The sequence below is a fragment of the Agelaius tricolor genome, unplaced genomic scaffold, assembly GCF_023055355.1.
Source record: "Agelaius tricolor isolate 1412-34295 unplaced genomic scaffold, bAgeTri1.0.p SCAF_8, whole genome shotgun sequence".
In the NCBI taxonomy this organism is placed as follows: Eukaryota; Metazoa; Chordata; class Aves; order Passeriformes; family Icteridae; genus Agelaius; species Agelaius tricolor.
Genome location: NW_027269268.1, coordinates 13,870,241 through 13,884,876, shown reverse-complemented (window position 1 = coordinate 13,884,876; position 14,636 = coordinate 13,870,241).

Sequence of the window (14,636 nt, the reverse complement as noted above, 5' to 3'; positions counted from 1 at the left end):
TTAAATTATTTGTTTGCCACAAGGAGTGTGAAATGCCCTAAACACAAATAATTCCATGCTAGTTATGACAAAACAACATATAACAGAAATTAGGATTTAGAACTCACAGGTCATATAAGAGGGTAGGGAAATTTTCCTAAGATATTTCCCTCTTTGCTTGTAAAGATTCCATTCTCTGATTTCATGAAGCCCAGCTCCAATATGAGGGTCTTGTGAAGCACTTTTTGAATCAGTCTGCCTCTGATAAAATCTGACTTTTTCCTCTCTCTTTTTTTTTTAATTTTTTTTTTATTATTATTATTTTCTTTTACCCCTTTCTCGTCTTTTCTCCTGGTAGGAGATGGAAGGAGGGACAAGGCAATATGGGTAGTTAGTTTACTGTAGCCATAATAATGCAAGAGCTGAATTAAATTTAATTAAATAAGTTTAATGACCAAAATGTTAATGCTGTGCCAGTTTTTTATTAAGTTCAAGACTTAATGGGATTATTTTTTCTAATTAATTCTATAAGACTTTAGTTTGCTTGAATATATGGTCAATGGGGCAAATAATCTTGACTACAGAACCCCCTTGAAAATGAAAAATATCTACCAGTGTTTGTGGACATTGCACTGAGTTTCAGCAGAGTTCTTGAATGTAGGATCTGACTTATTCCCACAAAGAGTTAGAACAATTTAGCAAGGAGGAGAAAAGCATTGTATCACATGCTCTTTGTGGGGATTGTGTGTGTGTGTGTGTGTGTAATAAGAGAAATTCAATTACTTGGTGAGACAGTCAGTTTAGCATTATACTGAATTCAAAACAAAGAACTCCACGTTACAAGAAAGGAATAATAAAGCCCAAAGCAACATTCACTCTCAAATAATTATTGTTCTCATTAACTCTTATTGAATTCTGCAAATGGTATTAACATGCTGATATGGTAATGCTGTGAAAATATTCCATTAGTGGGATATACCTGCTAAGAAAATTAACACATTCTTGCTGCTAGGTAGACTATTATAATTTCTGTAACTTTCCTGTTAAATTTTTTTTAAAGTGCAATTAAATATTAAAATATTTATTAATTATTAAATAAGGAATAATTTCAAAAGGTACACATTTTTATAGCACTGTGTGTACTTTTTTCTAGTTGACTTGTGTGGTTAAAAACAGGCTGCATTTCTTCATTCAGAAGATATTTAGAAACCGAACCTCTAAATTTACTGTGAGAGTCCCAACAGACACAAATACTGAGAGAGAGAGAGATGTTCAGGATGTTCTATCATACTACTCAGAGTGTTTTTGTATGGGATGTCCCAGAGGAGAAGGATTCCACGGAATCAGGAAGCTGTGGGACAGGAGAGGTACCTGGCAGACAGGTCATGCCGTCAGCAGAAGTACAAACAGCTCCCCCATCTCTGATGGCCCTGGGTTGGGTTTGGTTCTGGTCACTCAGCTTCTGTTCTCTTCTATCTCATCAGTGTCAGTAAAGTACATCTCACACTTCTGACACTCCTATTTTCCTGCTAGCACTGTCATTTTTCTTGTACCATTATACTTCCTACATTTTTTTGGTATATGTGCACATTACATAGTGCGAGCAGCAGTTTTCTATGTATGGAGTGTATGCTGCTTTAGAACTGGTTTAATTGAAAAGTCAAAATTAAGGCAACACAGCCTTATAGTGTGGAGTTCAACTTTCTCATTCTTAAATTGTTATATTAGTCTAGGCTGAATAAGTGCCTTAGTCCTTCACAAGAAGAAAACAGATGGCTTGTAACATTTATTATGCCAGTTTGATTTTTAAATTATAATTTAAGTTTTGGAAAATTATCTAATATTTAGCTAGGTCTAGGAGCCTATTCTTTCTCTTTCAAATACCTCTAGGACCCAGAAAATAAGCACTTTAGTGTTATCAGGACACCCCTCTTCTCCCCAGTCACTCAAGGTCTTGAAGGGACTACAGGTTTCCTCTTGTCTGCCATACAGAGTTGAGTATAATCTTATAATATGTTAGAGCTACAAAATTGGGTTAGAAATCTTCACAGAAAAGACTGGAATATTTTTATAACTCTGAAGCTTTTCTGTTTCTGTTCAGATAAAGAAAGCTAATGTGGCAACAACCCCTGAGGTGAAATATTACAGCTGTGACTTCCAAAGCTATGCTTTAAACTGTAGCATTTAGATTCAAAAGGTTCTGGATTTATGAGTTTCTGTAGCTGTAACCCAAACAATGAAGTTGTGCATCTGCTTATGCACAAATACTGACAGAACACTGGAAAAGGAATATTGTTCAACCCACATGGTATCTGCAGAAAAATTTCTGATCCAGCTGGATCTAGTTTAGGGCAAGATTTTAACTCATTATTTGTCAGATTAAGTTTGATTTTTTAATGACTTATCAGATTACATTTGATTTTTAATCACAATGCAAGTGGACTGAATAAAAAGATGAAGTATGAAAATATGTTCAGAATGTAGATATGCTTCTATCAGGCAAACTGATACCAACCTTGGGTAACAGAATTTTGATCACCTTAGTCTCTTGGTTGAAATTAGAAATTTTTTTTTAACTTTTCCTTGTTTTACTTTTTGTTGTTTTTCTCATCTTAATATTGGTATATCAGAATCTTTGTATTGGGAGCACTACATTATTTTCAAGTAACCCAGCAAGTAGAATTTAGCAGACTGAAGTTTATATCAGGCCCCTCCTTATTCACTGCTTTCTGTAATTGGCAAACAAAATGAAGTAGTTACTGCTGTGAATTTTTGTTCTAATTTTTCTGAAGATTTATGCATACCTTGAATAGAATTTACTAACATTTCTCAAGTTTTTTCAGTTATAGTATGAGACAGTATTCAAGATGTGCATTGTACTGTAAAGTTATAGAATAGTGTAAGAAAGAAAGGAAAAAGAGGAGAAGGCTCTTTTACTCTTGAATTTTTATTTGCATGACCAAAGTGCCAGCATATCCTTTTTCAACTATTCCATGTCAGATCCAAGTGCTTAGGACAACACTGGCATCCAAACTCTTCCAAGGGCTATGAATTTCAGTGCAAATGGGAAATTTGCATAATGGACTTGGCCCCAAGGGAGCTGTAAAAATCTCTTTTATGAGGCAAAGCTAGTATCAATCTGTCTTTAACTGTAAATTCAATATCAGACTACAGTCTACTGGCCTCAGTCAAATAGTTATCCTATATCTGGGGAAGCAAGAGCATATTGTCAGCTCGAGGGAAGAGGTTTTGGCTGTTTGCTTGCTCTTAGGAGGAAATATGTAGCTAAACCAGAAGCATGTCCAGTTTAAATGAACTTCTGAAAATAATCTCAGAATATTGAAAGTGTGGCACTTTTTTCAGATGCCTTTCTCTGATCAGTTGATATTTCCATTTGTAATGTCACGCATGGAAGCAGGAAGCTGGCCGTGCCATTTGTAAGGGAGCAGCTAGATTACAAATTTTCAGCTTTCATCTATCTTTAGAAAAATCCTCAGAGCATAAAAAATGTCTCTGGCAGATAAAAGTAAGAGCCAGTGCATGAAATTTTAATCCAAAGGAGACCTATGAGATCATCTGGTTTGATTACCTTCATGATGCAGTCCAGAAAAACTCATCCAGTTATTCGGATTTTTGAAAGAGTTTTGCAATAAAGATAGAAAGTGATCTTAGCACGGATTTGCCTGAATCTGGCAAACACACATTCCACCTGCTAAAGGTCATACAGTTTCAGAGCAAAAGGTACACCTGGGGCTGTGTGGGTCAGTTTTGCTTCTCCCAGGTAGCCAGTTATGTTTTTCATACAGCTAACTTGAGTCTGTCTAAAATATATTGGGGTTTTTGCTTAAGATTTTCTTACAGAAAGATATTGGATCTTGATCTGAATTTGTCATTTTGTCATCACTTCCTCTGGTAATTTGCTGCATTGCTTGATCTTCTCTCATTAAAAGCCTTTGCATAATTTCCAGTGGCATATTGGGATGGGGGTAGGCATGGAAAAGATGCCAATTTTGGTTTTAATCTACTCCCTTCAATTCAGTGTAAATAAGACAAAGAAGGACAATGTCTACAACCTATTGGATAATCCTGGTCTGTAACCATTAAAGCATGTGAAAAAATAGTTCTATTCCCAATCTAATATCGGAGTGATTTTTATTTTTTATATGTATCAACACTTAGAGGAGAGGGTCACTAATCAAGGAGCCTCCAAATTAATGTATAATTTAGGTTAAATACTTCTGTGCAGTCTTGCACACTGTCTTAAAGTTAAATTTTATTTTTTATATATATATATGTATATATGCCCACATACACACATATATATGTTTTTAAAGAATAGTTTAGTAGTTGCACAAAGAGGAGGTGCCTGCATCCTTTCTAGCCTCCTAGGAAATGAGAAATAGTCATTGGGGAAGCCACAAGTGCTCTGGCACCTGTAGTTTCAACATAAAAATTAAAGGTGCCTAGGCTTATACAGGTCTAGATGATATTTGACAGTGGAATTTGAAAAGCAGTTTTCTTATTGGGCCATCACAGTAGGACTGGGGTTGTATTTAGGTAACTGTGCCCTTTATGTAGCTGTAGACTGGATAAATTTATGTGGCTCTGTGTGGGGAATTTGAGTCCAAAATTCACGTGATTCTTAATAATAAAACTGAAGAAGGGATAAGGAATATGCTTTATAGTATGTCTATGAGCTAAGAAGCTTTGAAACAACTCTGAGGTATTTTTAAAAGTATCTACTGTCACTATTTGTATCTTCAGATGGGATTATTACATGTATATGTGTTGTGAGATTTCTCTATATGCATTTGTGTATAGTTATCTGATATGAACTCATAAATCTGCACTGGATGCATGAGCAGATATGGAACAACACCAAGCCAGTACTAAGAAATTGTTTTTCCTAAAAATTGACCCCTATGTGTTTCAATTTTAATACAGTGAGGACCTAATTCAAATTTATGTCTGTCAATGGGAAGATTCTCATTGGCTTAAATTGGCTTTTAATGAGACTCACAAATGCCTGGGGAAGAAGTGCTTTAATTTGGTAAAGAAATTTCAGCATCAAGGCCTCACTTAACCACAGGAATTTTATCTTCATTCAGACTCATTACATTGTTCTGTCATTAATAATCACAGTGCAAAGTAATTGAAATCGTGGCAATACCATGTAACAGTATTACATGGGCTGTGTCTAGTCCAAAGTGTGAGAGCATGACTTTTTCTTTTGGTTTGGTTTGGCTCCCATCAGAAGGCACAGGGAGCAGTTTTATTGTGCTGTTTGTCAGAGGGTGATGAATTGCTATTTCCAAACAGGTGAACTGTGACACGCTGGGAATGAATGTGAGGAGGAGCAATGCACATCTCAAATGACATACATACTCTGTTATGGAGATTACAGGTGGTAGGTGGTGAGTCCTACAGAATGGATGGGTTGGTTAAAAATTGTGCCACTTCTTTGTAATGCACACCAAGAAGGATCATGAGTAAACCTGGGTGCTCTAAGTTTGCAGGGGGTGCTTATAAACTTGCTTTCTCTTAAATTAAAGAAGAAAAATCTGACTGAAAGTATCCGAATGTAAAGAATTACTTACTATCTCCAGTTTGCTGGAAAGGAGAAGGAAATAGATCGTAGTTTTTTGGCTGGTTTTTTATTCCCATTAGTAAACTGGGCAGTTGCATTCTACACTGTATAAACAATCCAAGATAGTTTCACACAAAGCAGGTTTAACAGATACAAGTAATCTAAAACTGTGTATTTAAATACTTTTATGTGTGTGGGGGTGTGTGCCTATGTATTTATCATTCATTAGGTGACCTTTTAAAAAGCAGAATCTTTAAAAACATTCTGAAGGTGTCCTGAGGAGAATATTGGGATGGGCTTTATGTCAGCAGGAAAATAGATGTCTCTTTAAGAGAAATCCACTTTGTATCATTTACTATTATTTCTTCCACAGTGTATTTGCTTTTATTTACTTAAAAGCTGCCCTAGTGGAGAGCTTCATGCGATGAGCATCTCACTAATTTTTAGTCTCAAGAGGGGCTGGCAGCTCAGAGACTTATTTCAACTTGTTTCAGTTGAACCCTTATAATATCAGACATTGTCTTAATTAGTAGATAACAGCAGTGAGTAGCTGCCCACTCAGTACAAGGAATAGGGAAAGTTCTGAGAAACAAGAAACAAAATGTTTCTAGAAATGAAGCAACATTAGTGCATGGTTAGTTAAACTAGCAGCTTGCTCTACCTGCTTGGATGTGTAAACCCCCTGAATTTTACAATTTGTGTTTACATTTTTCCAGATCAGTAATAAAATTGTTAAGGCTTTATGCACAAAGCTAATGAAATTATCACACAGGGCATATTTGAAGGCCCTTCCAGCTCTCTGGTATGCTGAGTAAAACTGTGCCCAGTTAATGGCCCATGCCAATGACCTGTGGTTGTACAACAGCCACAGAGAGCAGAAAATTCACACTGGAAGCAGACCTGGGGAAGTGTCAGCATTCCTATGGGAAATGTGCAAAGCATAGCTCATATGATTCTCTTTAGGTCAACACTTCACTATCAAGCCTGCAGAACACCAAATGCTGCAGTAGGCCTGTTCAGCCATTAGTTAGCTAAATTTTGCTGTTGTTTTACTGGTGTAAATTGAAATAACATCAGGATAAAACACAGGGGTATTCTCAATTTACAATGAATGAGACATATCATGGACGAAAATGATATTTTCAGTAGATAAATTCAGTAAGCAAACATAATGCTAAAGTAATTAGGATATTTCAGTGCTGATTAAACCACACATGCAGGAAGATGAGTGTTATAGCAGGCAGATTGTTCTCTGGCTCCATTCAAATAGTCAAGTGGTCAATAAACAGAGTTGTCTAATTTGGATTCTGCACAAAGTATCAGAGACAACACCAAATTATTTGTTCAGTTGGAGCAGAAAACATTGAATTCAAATATTGGTGCTCTATTTTTCTGACTTTCCCCTGTATTGCTATGTGTCTCACTCAAAATGAAAAAATATTACTGAAAATATTTGGTGACTTGTTCCTTCAAAATCTTCTACAGAGATGGAAAAGTGAGCAATGGTATTTTCCTCATGAAATTATGTTTGTCTGGGGAATATCTGTGAAGAAACTTTTATGTATTTCAGTGCAGAATTTAATAATTTTGACTGTAAAAAAATGTAGTGGTAAATATGAAGTCATAGACTATGTCATAAGTTTTCTTTCAAGCAATTATGACACAGCCCAGAGTAATAAAAATATTTTGACCTCTCAGAAAACTTTGTTTCTGGGGTTCCCAGTCAGAAAAACCTGCGCACTGGAAATGAAGATCAATGAGGTCTCAGTGTCAAAACTGGAGGAGGCTGTCTGAATTATGCCTGAGAATGATGGAAGCTGACTCAGTTCAGTTGAATTTTATAATAGAAGCCTAACCAGAGGAGAAAAGCAGGCATCTAGCTGGGAAGCTGGGAATTGAAGGTTTCTATGTTGAGAGGAGAGCTCAGAACAGTGACCTTGCTGCTTTGAGGTCATGCAGCAGTTTTTGATCACTGGGTGTCTTTTGCCAGTCTTACAGGCCTGGTTGAAATAACTCTGCTGTGGATGATCTTTGGTGTGTCAATGGCTTCTGTTTTGTGATAAAGTAGGCTAATGAAAAATTAAAAAAAAAGAAAGAGGAAGAAGAAAATGTAACTTCTCTGGTAGCTGAGGAATTTAGTGAAGGCCAGCAGGCTGAGGTGATCCTTCCCCTCTACTCTGCTTGATGGGACAGCATCTGGAGTGCTGAGTCCAGTTCTGGGCTCCTCAGCACAAGAGGGACGTGGAGCTCCTGGAGCAGGTCCAGCAGAGACCACAAGGGTGATGAGAGGATCACAAGGAAAAGCTGAGGGAGCTGGGCCTGTTCAGCCTCAAGAAGAGATGACAGAGGGGATCTTAGCAATGCATACAAGGATGAATGTCAAAGGGATGGGGCCAGGCTCTTCCTAGTGGTGCCCACGACAAGGGACAATCAGCACAAATGGAAACTCAAGAGGTTCCATCTGAATATGAGGAAAACCTTGTTTACTTCAAGGGTGGCAGAGCACTGGAACAGGCTGCTCAGAGAGGTTGGAGAGTGTCCTTCTCTGGAAATATTCCAAGCCCACCTGGGCACAATCCCGAGCTACCTGCTGGGGCTGAGCCTGCTCCAGCAGCAGGGCTGGACTAGAGGATCTCCAGAGGTGCCTTCCAACCCCAGCCATTCTGTGAGCATATGTGGGATGCTCTTGTATATAATTGTGAGGGAGGGAAATTCAGCTCTTACTGAAGGCAACAGTGGCATTAATCTAAAAATCTTATTGATCAATCTACAGATCCAAAAGTCAAGATAGGATTTCATATTCTATCTTGAAATTACCCAGTATAGCACCACCTGTGACAAATGATGAAGAAATAATATTCAGTTGTTCTTCCCCCTGAGAAGCATGTCCTAATTCAAGAGCTTAGTGTGTAGCTATTAGTATACTTCATCCTCATACTTGGATGAAAAAAATGTGTGTGTTAAATTTGTTATGGGATTTAAAGAGTGAGTACTGAGAAGAAAAAAGAGGAAAGAAACTGTTGGTCTGTGAATAGCAAGGAGTGCTAGCACATTGTGGAGGTGATAATATTCTTAGCAGACAGTACTTACCTCTGGTTTTCTGAACAAGGCCTGATATACTGGTATTACCAGGTAAATCCTGCTTAGGCTTTTGCAGCTGCTTGAAAAAAAAAATCCCTTTTTCAGTAATCACCTGCCAGCTGAAAAGGAATTTGATTGTTTTCTTATATCTGGAGACCTCACTTACTGCTTCTTGTATAAGAACTCAGTAGCAGTGCTGGTGTGTTTATGCTGATGAAGTGAGAATTACTGTGGTATGAGCATGAATGGAGGGAACTTCATGGATTCTGCCAGTTTCTCTCCCAAATTAAATCTTCTTAACAGGCATTAGGACCTTGGACAAAGACTCCTGCCTCTACAGAAGTGTTCTCTCTTTGTATCATCTTTGCCAGATGGGAGCTGAGAGCACCTTGGGATGCTGGAGCAGAGTTGGGAGCTGCTCTGAAGTGCTCTTTTTTAGTTTCAGTAACTTCCCAAGCACCTTTAAAAGATGTGATAAAGTACCCTGAGAAAAGTACCTTGCGGAAAAATGGTAGTACTTATGGTGGCAGATTTCTGGTTTTCTTGATAAAGGAAATACTTCTATTTTTATTTGGTTTTACAGTTATTTCCTATTTTGCAGAACCAATATAAGAAATTGTAGGTTAGACAAGTTAACATTCTCTGAAGGGCAAGAAATCATCGTTGAATATATTATAAAAAGCCATAGGATTCAGCCATTCTGGAGGTACATTTTGATGGTGCCCTACAAAACAACTTGAGTGAAGGTCAAGTATAAGCACCAGAGACTTCTGAAACAAGCAGGGAAATTCGAGATGCAAAAAGGAATGAGGAAGAAAAAAGCCAGTCCAGCCAAAAATTAAAACAGTTGTGTGAGTGTAGCCAGCTCCTGTGCTGGCCTGAATTTTGTTGGTGACCCTGCTTCAATTTCATTTGTTTGTGTGATGGAGAAAAAAGGGAGGGATTTGTAGGATATGCTGGTGTGTCTAAGTGTGCAGAGTCATCAGTGAACATGAGGACATAAAGGAACAGTTGTTTTCTGCTATTTTAAGTGTTTTTAGAAGTGCATAGGTGAGTTTATCCAAGGAAAATAAATCTCATTCAGTATCCTTTGATTTGGTTCAGATGACTATGAGATTGAGACGTTGATGGCAAATTCCTGCTTGTAGGGTTTTCCCTGTTTAAACGTGGGGGTCTTTTATCCCCTTATTTTTTCCCTAGGTTTTTTCAGGTTTAAAAAAAATTAAAATCTGTTTCTGTTAGAAAAACCCTTTGAAAGGGTAACCACTTTACTTAGAATTGGTTAAGCTTTTCCATGTTGCTGCAGCAGAGAGAGATTGTATCTTTTGTTTCAAAATCTCCTCATGAAGGAAGAAAATAAAACCAACCAAAACCTGCAGAAAAAAGAAGCACAGCATTGTTGCTGATTCACAACAGCCATGGCAGCAGCAAAAGCCAGGGGATTTTTGCTAAATCCAGTAAAGAAACCATTTGCCAAGTGATACTGGCTCATTTTGTGCTCAGGCTGCTGAGCACAGGTGCCTTTGACAAGGTGTACAATGTCCTTTATTTGACCCTTGCTTGATGTTAGAGAAGTCTGCTTGGTTTTCTTTTATCTCTGAATTTCTGCTTGCAGTGAAAAATAAAAATAAATGATTAAAAGAAAATGAGAAGATTAATTTAAAAAGAAAAAGCAAAGAAAAGCTGAATGAAACCTAATTTCTTCTTTTTCAGCTCTTTGGTTTATTTTGAGCTCCTAAAAACACCCTCCTCCTGTTCAGGATGAGTCCACACAATACTATCTTCCTGGTGGTAGTGTAGGAGGAAGGATCATTTTTAAAAGGACAATCTGTCCTTGCTGAAAAGAAAGATTATAAGCAGAGCTGTATATGAATGACTGAACAAGGGAAAAAATAAGGAAGTAAAATGGCAGATTTTCTTATGATCTTTTTTTTCCTCTGAAACTGTTTACTTATTTCATCTTTAAAGAATGCAGCATTTTGACAGCCAGGAGCTAATTTGCAATTTTCCCTCTGAATTCCAGTTTCAAATACATTTTCCCTGCCCCTCCTCTTCCATTGAAATAAAGTAAATCTCAAGCTGACAAATTTTACTATATGCAGGCACTACAGCTTCTCTCTGATTTGATGGATTTTGGACAAAATGACAAAAAAATTCTGGCATAACAAAGAAATGCTGGTGTATACCAGAATGCTCCATGTAGGACACTTTGGAGTTCTGGATTTGATATATAGTCACAGCCTGTAAATGCTAAATATTTTTCTAAATAACATTTTCAATAGCGAAAAGCATAAACAGACTGGAAAAACTAGGCTGCAGCCGAAATAAAACTGCATTTTCTTTGGCAGATGTTGAAGTTAAGGATACATTGGCAAAACAGCTAGGCTTGGCTTGCACAATTTTTCTTCCAAAAAAACCCATTTAGGTAGGAATTGCTATTGTTTTTCTTATCAATTGGTAAAATTACATGAAAGCTTCATTGTCATTTGCTCCCTTTAGTACCCTTTAGTTTGTTCTGATAGTTAAGACTGTGCTGTTACTAACATTGCCTTCCCAATTTGTTTTGCTTTCAGTTACTTATGAAAGTAAACAGTTCATGAAGTCTAATTTTTTTTTCTCAGAAACAGATGTTAGGTAAGGATAAATCAAGCAGTGCATATCCCTGCATGAAAACAGTTGTAATTTGTTTGGCTGTGCACTTTGTAGGCATTATTTAGTGCTTTGTCATGGAAATTGGGACAATATCTCAGCTAGACTTCGTTGTCATGTTTTTTTGCTTTGCATGGGTCTTGGGATGAACATCACTGTTTAGTGACTAATGTGATGTTAATGTTAGTTAAGAAATCCCTTCTTTCACCTGGATGCACACTTGGCTTTCCCAGTAATAACTGGAGATTCTTTTAGCTTCTGTGTACTTTAGTTTTCTTTTTGCTGACTTCTGGGCACTTATATAAATGACAAAATGTGGGAGAGAGAAACCTTGAACCAAAGGACTCCAACATTCAATAGAAACAGAGAAGGGAAGTTGTGGTTCTGATTTCTGAATACTGTAAAGGTTTAGTTTTCATTCCAATATGGGATGAAAAAGAAATAAAAAAATCAGAAACTGTCTTGGGGAAAGCTAGCGTTGCCCAAACCATTTGAAAGTGATATTCCACATAGTCAGTAATAGATTTTATGTACAGATATCTAAAATCAAAATATTATAGTACTGGAATGGAAAGACATATACAGATGGTTGTCAGAAAATAGGAAGATACTGCTGTAGCTGCTATATCTTGCCTTGCTTAGTACCTTTGTGAGGGAAACTGAAAATATAGGATTGACATTGCAGATGAATGATTTCTCATATTTTTAGGGCACACTTCCCTAATAAGGATCATTCACAGAGATCCTCTTCCTGTCACAATTTTATTTCTAATCCCAGAGAGTTTAGGGTTGATTTGTAAACAGAAACATGAGGTCTAACAAGATAAGCTTGCAAAATTGTGAATAGTCTTCATGTTGTCCATGTAAGAAAACAACTCTCTTGAATAAGTAGGCACTCTGCTTGCCAACTGACTCGAATTTTATAAGTATTTTTACAGGGAAAAACAAGCCACTTCTTGCATTCATATCAGGGAAAAATTTGAAATGTCATTTTAAAATTCTGGCTACTGTGATCTGATTGATAGCATTTCCTGAGGTTTTTTGGCTTGTAATTTTTCATGCCGTGTTGCTCAGCAAAAACATATAAGTGCCATCTGCCATATGTTGTACGTGCAAATCAATTTCTGGATCTCTCATATTACAAATATCTGGATAACAAAATTATGTGGTGTCCATGTAAATGTGTTCGAGATAGCAGCTCACATTGTGCCTGCCTATGTCAGAGTAGCACAGGTGCTCAGGCAGTAGGACATGGGGGTGTTGCATCTCTCTTGGGCTGTCCCTTTGCACAAAAGTCAGTCCAGTTGCTTTCCTCTTACTCTTGGATCTGAGCTGTTGGTATGTGACCACTGGCGTGTCTTGGAATGATGCCTGGAGGAGTTGTGAACCTCTGAAGTACCACGCATCTGCATTCTTTCTCACCAGAAATGCAAATTTGCCCCTGGATGTTTGTTAGCTTTCATGTAGAGGGCTGGATTGTAAGGTTGTTTGACTCTGCAGTACTTTATGTGTATTTTTATTTATGTCTTTAAAGGGTGAGGAGTAAGGATATTCCTAACCAAAATGAACAGTGGTCTTTCACAGTGTACCAGCAGTTCAGCAGCATGAAGAGTTCTCCCAGTGCTTCCTGGGAGTGGGTTTGATATAGTTAGACCTTATTATCCATTTTGGGACTTGAGCAGCTGTACTTCAGATTTTCCATCATTGAGCAGTAAATTTTCTTTAGGCATCACACTACCAGTTTTCATTCATGATGTTGGGGTAGTAGGGAGAATTAATTCAGTTATCTTTCAGTTATCTTTCAGTCTCTACCTCTAAAAATTAATTAATTATTATCCCCCTTGGATATTGTTCTAAAGCCTTTTAGTCCTACCTGGAATGGTTTTCATGCCCTGTGTTGGGCTCTCTGGGATGGCTGTTTGCTGCTTCAGTTCTTCCGTGGGCACTTTGCAGCCTGCCCCAGTTCTGGGTGCACAGGCTTCCATCTCATCGACCTTGCTGAACAGATGCTCATATTTGCTACCCAGTCAGCACAAGTGGGTTTTTGTGGCTTTTTCCAGTGGGACAGTGCTTGTTGAGCTTGTGGGCCAAGGGTTCTGCTGGAGCACATCATGTTTGGTTACACGTGACCATGTAGGGAAGAAGTCCTCACTACCATTTTGTTCTGAGGATTTTGGAGTCTGTTGTGTACTTGTTCCTTGTTAGCAATTCACTCTGTCTTGCCTTTTTGTGCTGTTTATGCAGCAGCAATGGCTGCTTGGAGATCCACTGAAGTGCAACCACTTCTGCTGCCAGTCCTCTGCATTTCCCTATAAATTACCAAACCCCTGCTGAGATCTGCTGGCTGCCATCAGACTTTAATACAAAGACTGGTACAAAATAAGACTATTTAATGTCACCCTGTGGAATTATTCTGGAGGAGAACCAGTGTTTGTGGAACTTTAATCACTTGTGAGACACCTTTTAAGCAGATATGCTCCAGTGGTCCCTATTCTCACCTTTTTGATGTTAATGTTAAACTGCAAAAATGTTACTGAAATTAATAGAGCGGTTCTGGATTTCCAAGAGTGTCATTTGGAATAAGTTATTCTTCACTTGATTCACTACTATAATTTGTTATTATTTACTTTAATATGAGATCAAAATTAGTCCTTTGGATTCTTATAAAAAGTTTCAGGAATTTATGGTTGGGTATAATCTGTGCCCTTCAGTCAGGCTCTAATGAGAGTCAGAAGAATTCACTTTGCTTCTGGAGCTGTTCCAAAAATATGATTTTTTTCTTTTTAATTTAGGCTGTGATCTTGCAGTTGGTGAAATTCTGCCCTGGTTGGAGGTAGGTCTTTTATTTTTCATGGCATAAGAATAAAAAAAGACAAAGTTTATTTTAACAGCAAGTGTAATTAAAAAAAAATTAAAAATTAATGTATAACTAAGAAGAGTTTTCCTATGCTGTACAGCTCAAGAGCTGCTTGTGATGTTATTCCGAAATGACAATTTTGCCTAACAGTGATTAACAGAAGTGAATTTTATTCTCAGAAAACACCAAAGTTGCTAAAGACTGGGCTTCAGTTTTGAAAAATGAAATTACAAAAAATAGCTGGCTTTGGTCTTGATTTATAAGTATCTCAAGAGGATAAGGAAAAATACAAAATAATCTACCTGAAGTTTCACTGGGATGCATTTGGATCTTGCTGGGTGTTTTTGTTTGGCCCCAGCAGAAACTAATCCCTACTCAGCTGCATGGTCTCTTCTCCCTTGTTGTGATGGGGGAGAGAACCAGCAGAGTAACAGAGAGAAAACTCCTGTGTTGAGATAAAGGCAGTTTAAAGGAAGAGGAAAA